The sequence below is a fragment of the Halyomorpha halys genome, unplaced genomic scaffold (assembly GCF_000696795.3).
Source record: "Halyomorpha halys isolate HHAL.00 unplaced genomic scaffold, Hhal_1.1 Scaffold89.1, whole genome shotgun sequence".
Taxonomy (NCBI): domain Eukaryota; kingdom Metazoa; phylum Arthropoda; class Insecta; order Hemiptera; family Pentatomidae; genus Halyomorpha; species Halyomorpha halys.
In genome coordinates this window covers 433941-441346 of record NW_027111267.1, presented here as the reverse complement: position 1 = coordinate 441346, position 7406 = coordinate 433941, and the positions used below count along the sequence as shown (strand labels likewise).

Below are 7406 nucleotides of genomic sequence, written 5' to 3'. Positions count from 1 at the left end.
AGAGTTTTTTATTTATTTATTTTTTATTTTATTTTATTTTTTATTTTTTTTTTATTTATTTATTTTAATTTTAGTATGTATGAGATCATTCATCAATATTACATATTGCCCACAACTGTGTGGCAGATTGTAATATCTATCAATAAATAAATCTATCAAATCAAGAAAAGAAACTGAATGATAGAGCGAAGCAAATACTCAACTAGATCATCTTGTTTCTCTTCCTCACAAGCTAGAAGATCAACAAGAAATTCAATGGCTACACTTTCACCTTTAACTCACCTGAAGCATGTTAAAATTAAAATAAACTGCAAAAAAGTTCTGAAAGGAAAGGTTACAAAATAAGTTTCCCAGAAAATCCGCCAGGAGCTCCTTTGGAATTAGCATACATCATGGACTTTAAATTTGGCTGCTTACAATGCTATATTAGGGGAATTCAAGATGTTGTGTTAAATGTAAAATGTTTTACCATGTTAAATGTTATAAGTATAGGATTGTGAGCAGCCTAATTTCAAGACATGTTAAAGGTTAATTGCATAAGAACTCCTATTTTCTGAGCAACTTGCTTTATAACTTTTCCTTCCGAAATTTCATGTTACTGTTCACTCCTAAGTTTTGATTAAAGTAATTTATTATAACATGCCTAAAGTGAGTGAAAAGGGGAAGTTGTGTAAAAGTTTGGCTACTGAGTGTCTTGTTAATCTTCAAAATTGGGAATCAAGATGAGCTAATTGGCAACTGTCATTACATTATTATTATTGTCATTCATTGCTTTATTAGTTTTAAAAACATCCAAAACAATACTAACACAATCAAAACACAAACTACGAGGAAGTAACCTAACACAACAAACAAAACGGTGACGAGCTAAGCTGGTCTGTTGCGTGACGTCATTCTCCATTTAACAGACTCTCAACCATGTTATATGTTATATCGTTTTAACATGCTAAAAACTAATGTTAAAGCGTTTTAAATAGAAAAACTCATATCAAATGGAGAAATAATTCCTTCTTTTATCATGTTAAAACGATATCACATATAACATAGTTGAGAGTCTGTTACTAGGTCTGTTAAATGGAGAATGACGTCACGCAATAGACCAGCTGACCAATTTTTTTGTGTTGTCGTGTTAGGTTACTTGCTCGTATTTTGTGTTATGATTGTGTTAGTGTTATTTTGGATATTTTTATAACGAATAAAGCAATGGATGACAATAATAATAATGTAATGACAGTTGTCAATTAGCTCATCTTGATTCTCTTCCTCACCAGTTAGAAGATCAACAAGGCACTCAGTGGTGAAACTTTCGCACACAATCCGCTTTAGGCATGTTGTAATAAATTCCTTTAATCAAAACTTAGAAGTAAGCAATGACAAGAAATTTTGGAAAGAAAGGTTATAAAACGAGTTTCTCAGAAAATCCGCTAGGAGCTCTAATGCATTTAATATGACTTTAAATAGGGCTGCTCACAACACTATACTTATAACATTTAACATGGTAAAACATTTTACATTTAACACAACATAAACAAGCCCAAAATTTGTTAACTGTCAGTCGAATAAATTTTGTTTCTTGCTTGTTACAAGTTTAACCAAAAGAGTATTTTGGTATATTTCATGTTCTATATCGGCTCTGACATAACAGATGATTTCTATTATAAGAGATTATAAAGTCACTAATCTCAGATCCGAAGCTTTGATCGTTTCATTCCTTAAAAATCTCATGGCTTACGTGTGGTTTTATATTCGTTGAAGAAAGAGAATATAAAAGAATTACTTCATAGCGATGTTATCCTTATTCTTAATTATTTCTATGTAAAACACAGCAAGGAATAATACGAACAAAGCAACAAGAACAAAGGATATTAAATTATAATCGATAAAAGATATCCATAAGTCGTAATTGTATCGCTGAAATTAACTGGAAGGATCGTATAATCCTGGCAGGAGTTAAATTATGGCGATTTTATAACCTAGCCAAAACTATTAATTAAATTAATTTTTAAAAAATTGAAAATTTATTGGTTTTATAATGCATTTCCTGAATTAGAAAGAGGAAAATTCTAAAAGGAAGCAAATATATTGTAGAAAAGTCGGGCGAAGAATAGGCAGTTATATTCGATATTGATGAGTCTGCCAAGTATAGGCAGGGGGAATAAAAAATTGCGGCTGTTCAAAACGTCAATACAAAATAATTTTTCATTCAGAGCTATATCTTTAAACAACACTAGAAAATTTAAAAGAACGTTATTTAAAGTAGAGTAAATTTGCTAAAATATGAGTCCTAATAGAGCTATTTACGTTCAATACTTCTCGACATATAATCTTTTAAAAAGCAACATTTCATAAAAAATGTACTGAAAGATTGGTAGTCTGTATTAACGCTTAGTAACGCTGTCTATCAAGAGTTAAATCAAAGCTAGTTTAACCTAATTAAAAATAGTTTCTGACATTTCTCTTCGCAGCAATGTCTACAGTATATATATAAATTAAAAATTTTCTTTTTTTGATTTATGATAAATGATTTGGCGCAACATAGGTGGGTTAGTTATTAAAGGTTTATAAATATTACAATTATGGGATCCTCACTTCGACCTGAAGATGGCCGACACACCCCACTCCTCGGCACTGACCAGTACTTCCTCCTGGCCGAGCCTCCCGTGGACACCCGATCCTCAACTCCTTCGCGCCCTAAGACATTGCCCTTCCAGAGGCGACCTCGCGGCATATTTTCGGCATAGCCCATTAGCAAAGGCCAACTAAATATAGCTTTGAGCTGGTGGGGGAGGGGTTTTCCACCGTCCTTCAAGAACCCTACCACCTCGACCGCTCAGTCTGCGATATGTAACTGCCAAAATACCTGGGAGTCATTCACCAGCCCGCTTCAAGGAGATTAGCTCAGGATATGCCAGGTAATTTTAACTTCTTCTCTGAAAGATATAATCAGCTCTTTTATTTCTCTCGATTATTTCCTGCGGTCTATGAAAAGAGATAGTTATTTTCCGGCTCCCATTAACTCGTTGCCTTCTTATTGTGGCTTTGTTTACCCACTAATAATAACTGTCCAGGAAATAAAATAGAGAAGTGATGAGTTTATCTCAATAATTCCTTCTTCTTCTTCTTTATTTTTTTTTTATTATTTATTTTCCGATCCTCTATGTTTTCCTGAAACTGATAACAATCTTTGATTACTTCTGTTCAAAGTAATTTTCAGAAAATCTCTGCCTAATTGGAAGATGGCAGATCGCTTTATTGATACATTCTAAATCAATCTAAACAATTTAAACCAATAATTAAAAACTGAAACCATTCACCATATTATTAATTGAACTGATCAATGAATTAATTCAATTAAAAAAATTTCAATCATATATACACCACTACTCTTTAATTACAGGTTATTCCACCTGTTTCACGTAACGATTTTTTATAACTTATTTTTTAATTATATTACTTTTATTAAATTATTACTTCAACAACAGTATATTTTATGATTCATTGTTAATATTACTAATAATTTGAAAATTATAACATACCATCTTATTCTAGCCTATCATTCAATTTTGAAAATCATCAAATTTGTAGTTATAGTGCATTTATAATTTAAAATTTATTACAAAATACAATAAATAACGATTATGGCACGAAAATGAAAAAAAAATATATCAATAACATTAGATAATTGTAAATTTCTTATTCTTGTCTCGATTCATTAATTTAAAATTGTATTAATCCTATTAATGAAGTTCAATTTGATTATAAAAAGATGTAAACACATGCATATTTAAAATAAATATAATGTAAATATTTAATTCATAAAAACTAAATTTTAATTTCTAGTTCCAATTAAAACATCTCAGCGTGATAATGGTTACCTACATGAAGAATTTCATTTTTTTTTTTAAATAATTTATTTATGGGACCAAAGAAATTTTTTTTTTAACTTAAGTACTGTTTATTTAATTATTATGTAGATTCTAATCAATTTTATATGGGTTTATCAGCTTATGTATTTATTGTATCCTTTAACAATAAACAAAAAAAAGATTTCATTTCAGCTTTTCATTTATACAATGTTTTAAAATCCAAACAAAATATAATAATGATGTAACTTTTGCTAGTTATATTTTAGGAGCTGTATCGAATTTAGGACATATTGATTTGTGTGAACGATTAAAATTATTTCTTATCTATTTATTAAACATTATCAACACTCATTTATATCAACTATTATGAATTTTTTTTAAGTTTAACTGAAGAACGTATCTAACGAAAAAAAGAACAAATGGAAAAGATTATCTTCATCAAATCATCCAGGCTTTGACAGGAGTTACGTTGTCATACCGACTCTTATAATAATAAATACGAGTTTAATTTAGATATATCGATTACTAACCTGCAGTGTTTATCGTTCAGTAATAATTTGTTTAGTTTTTTATTTGGAGGTTGGCCCCTGGATTGGTGTGCCCCCTCCAATAAATTTTCAAATTTTTTTTTAGATGTTAACAACATATAATTCATATTAATACTTAATGTTAAATATCACACAAGGTAAAAAAGAAACTTATGAGTAGTAGTTCGAAATTTCTTTTATAATTATATTGTCAAAAATAAATATTATTAATAAAGAGAGAATTCTATTTATAATTATCTGAGTTCATTTACATTCTAAAAATAGATAAAAGGAAGCATTATTATTATGAGCGAGCTATTTTTGAAACTATTTAACATATGCAAGTTAGAACCGATGACACAAATGCTTATGACGTCATTGATGACGTTATACGTCAGCTGTAGCACGATCTGTGCATATTGAATTTGGTACGTCATGTTGTTTTCATTTCAATATCCTTGTTTGTAATATTATTATTTTCTTAAAATAATAACACTAAATAAATTTTTAATTAAATAATTTTTTCAATTTAATATTTTTTTAATTACTAAAAGGGGTACCGATTTTACAAATTATACAACTAATCATTCAATGTACTATTCGTTGCTCAAATTGTATTAATGTAATATACCTGTATTCTGTAGTTCAGATTACATTATTTCTTTCAATATAATGTTAGCAAGAAAACAAAAATAAATTTGAAAGGAATATGGTCCGGGTGCGGTCAAGAAAAACTCAAATAGTAGAAATATACTAATTTAATGAGCCAACGTTTCGCCCCACGTTGCAGGGCTTCTTCAGGGCTATTTTGACGGCAGTCAAAACTAAAATAAAAAACCTTTTTTAGTTTTGACTGCCGTCAAAATAGCCCTGAAGAAGCCCTGCAACGTGGGGCGAAACGTTGGCTCATTAAATTAGTATATTTCTACTATTTGAGTTTTTCTTGACCGCACCCGGACCATATTCCTTTCATCTTCACACACGGTCAATCAATAATCTTCCAAAAATAAATTTATTTGTTCTTTTTTACACAAAATACGTTCTTCATAAGTTATAATCAATCTTTTACGTTATTATTATTCAACAATAAAAATAAAATATTACACGGTTATCACTAAAATCATTTTTATATCATAGAGAGAATTTTTTTTTTTTAAATAAACATAATTTTTCTTTACGGTGATGTTTTCACGTCATGTCAAATAATATTAACTATTCAATTTATCTCAAGCTCAATTGAAGTTTATTTTTCTTATTTGAAATGACGAACAGTTTACACTCGCTTATCCGAACCTCCCTAATCCATTATCCGAACCAATTTTTACTTGTTTAATTCTATTTCGAAAATAAAATTGATATTATTTTTATTTTCAGGACCTCTAAAAATATGTATAGAGATCCAGATATGTAACAAATCCGCAAAGTTATAATTAATCAATTCCAAAGCTCGCGATCATAAAATCGATTTTATTTTCTGCACCTCCGAAAACATAAAGGGACCCGAATCTGCTAGAAATGTAAAATAAATCGATATGCAAGCGGGTGATCATAAAATCGATTCTTTTTTCATTCTCAGCACCTCTGTAATCAATCGAATGATCTGAAAAAAATAAACAATTCTCTTTTTCGTAAAATTCGTCCTTCATCAATTAAACTCAATTTTTTACGACCCATTTTATTATTCCACCTTATGTGCAAAATAAAATATTACACGGTGATCACTAAAAGTCTTTCATACATAATAGAGAAATTAATAATTTATTACAATAAATTATTTAACTCAGATAATTTTTTTTTATATACAGTAGTTATTATAAAAATGGTTATTGTTTCCTGTGATAATCAACATGTTTACCGACCATTTGTCCAATAATAATACCTTTGAAGTGTGGGCGCGGCCTCGTACTCCAACAACCGGTTCTTCAAATTCTTTTAGTACTTTTTTTTTTTTTTTTTGTGTACCTGTCAGTAAAAAGGTCACTCATTTTTATATTTTGTTTGACTGGCAGAACCGAAATGAACATAGTTTTTGTCCGTATGGAAAATCACTAATACGATTGTGTAACGTAATGAACAGGATTTAAAAAAAAATATTACTTACTGATATTTACCACTGTATTAAAATACGTACAACTAAATTTGACGTTAGTTTTACAATGGTATTATACAGATATATATAGAGTATATACCCATTGATAGAATAACATTTATAGAGTAGATCTCGAGGCTATCTTCTTTTCGGACGCCTAGGAGGATTTAGTAATGAACGAGAAATCAGGTTAGAAACTAGTGGGTTTGGGAGTTTATAATGGAAGGATTGATATCTGGTTCGGGCTAGATCGGTTACGTATGGGACATTAAGGAGTTTATGGATGATTTTACTAGTAAAAAAGTAAGGAGCATCAAGGATTTTGGATTATAAGGATTGGATATGAGAGGAATTAGAAGGTTTAGTGGAGCCCCAAAGCTCAACTCCATATGTCCAAATAGGCCTTATTACAGTCATGTAGACCAGTCTTTTTTTCGGAAGTTTAGACAGTTTGTCTAGTAAGTGCTGTAATAAATGCTGTATTATATTAAAATTCCAAGTTAGTTGTTTCTCCAGATCTATCCCAAGGAAGCGGATCTGTTTGACAGGGATAATAGGGGTATTATTAAAGGATGGTGTAGGGTAGGATTTAGAACCCAATGATAAATTGAAGTTGCAATTTTTGTTTTAAATAAGTAAATATCGTCAAAGTATGCGCTAGATGGTAAAATTTATATAAATGGTACATTAATTAAACACACAAACTTATGAAGTAGATATGATCATTTCAAGTTTAATTCATGGTTTATAATTCATAATACAGGTTGACTTCCTACAGTATCCTTCAACAGTAGGGGTATTCATGATCTTTAGTTTAACATGTTAAAGCGTGTTAAATGTAAAAACTCATGTTAAATCGAAAAAAATTGCCTTCTTTTACCGTGGTAAAACGAAATAACATTTAACATGGCTGAGAGTCTGTTA

The 7406-nt window shown here is 29.7% G+C and overlaps 1 protein-coding gene across 2 annotated transcripts in view; it reads left to right on the top strand.

The window, feature by feature from the left end:
- The window catches only part of Ets98B (DNA-binding protein Ets98B), a 121973-nt gene that overhangs the window by 30626 nt on the left and 83941 nt on the right, over positions 1 to 7406 (top strand). The window contains exon 1 of one of the 2 annotated variants that reach the window (XM_014414900.3): positions 2814 to 2912. The exons of the other annotated variant lie outside the window; for it this stretch is intronic. The gene's annotated coding sequence lies outside the window, so the exon portion shown is untranslated. Of the gene's footprint in view, positions 1 to 2813; positions 2913 to 7406 lie in introns of those variants that run through there. 2 annotated transcript variants of the gene reach the window in all.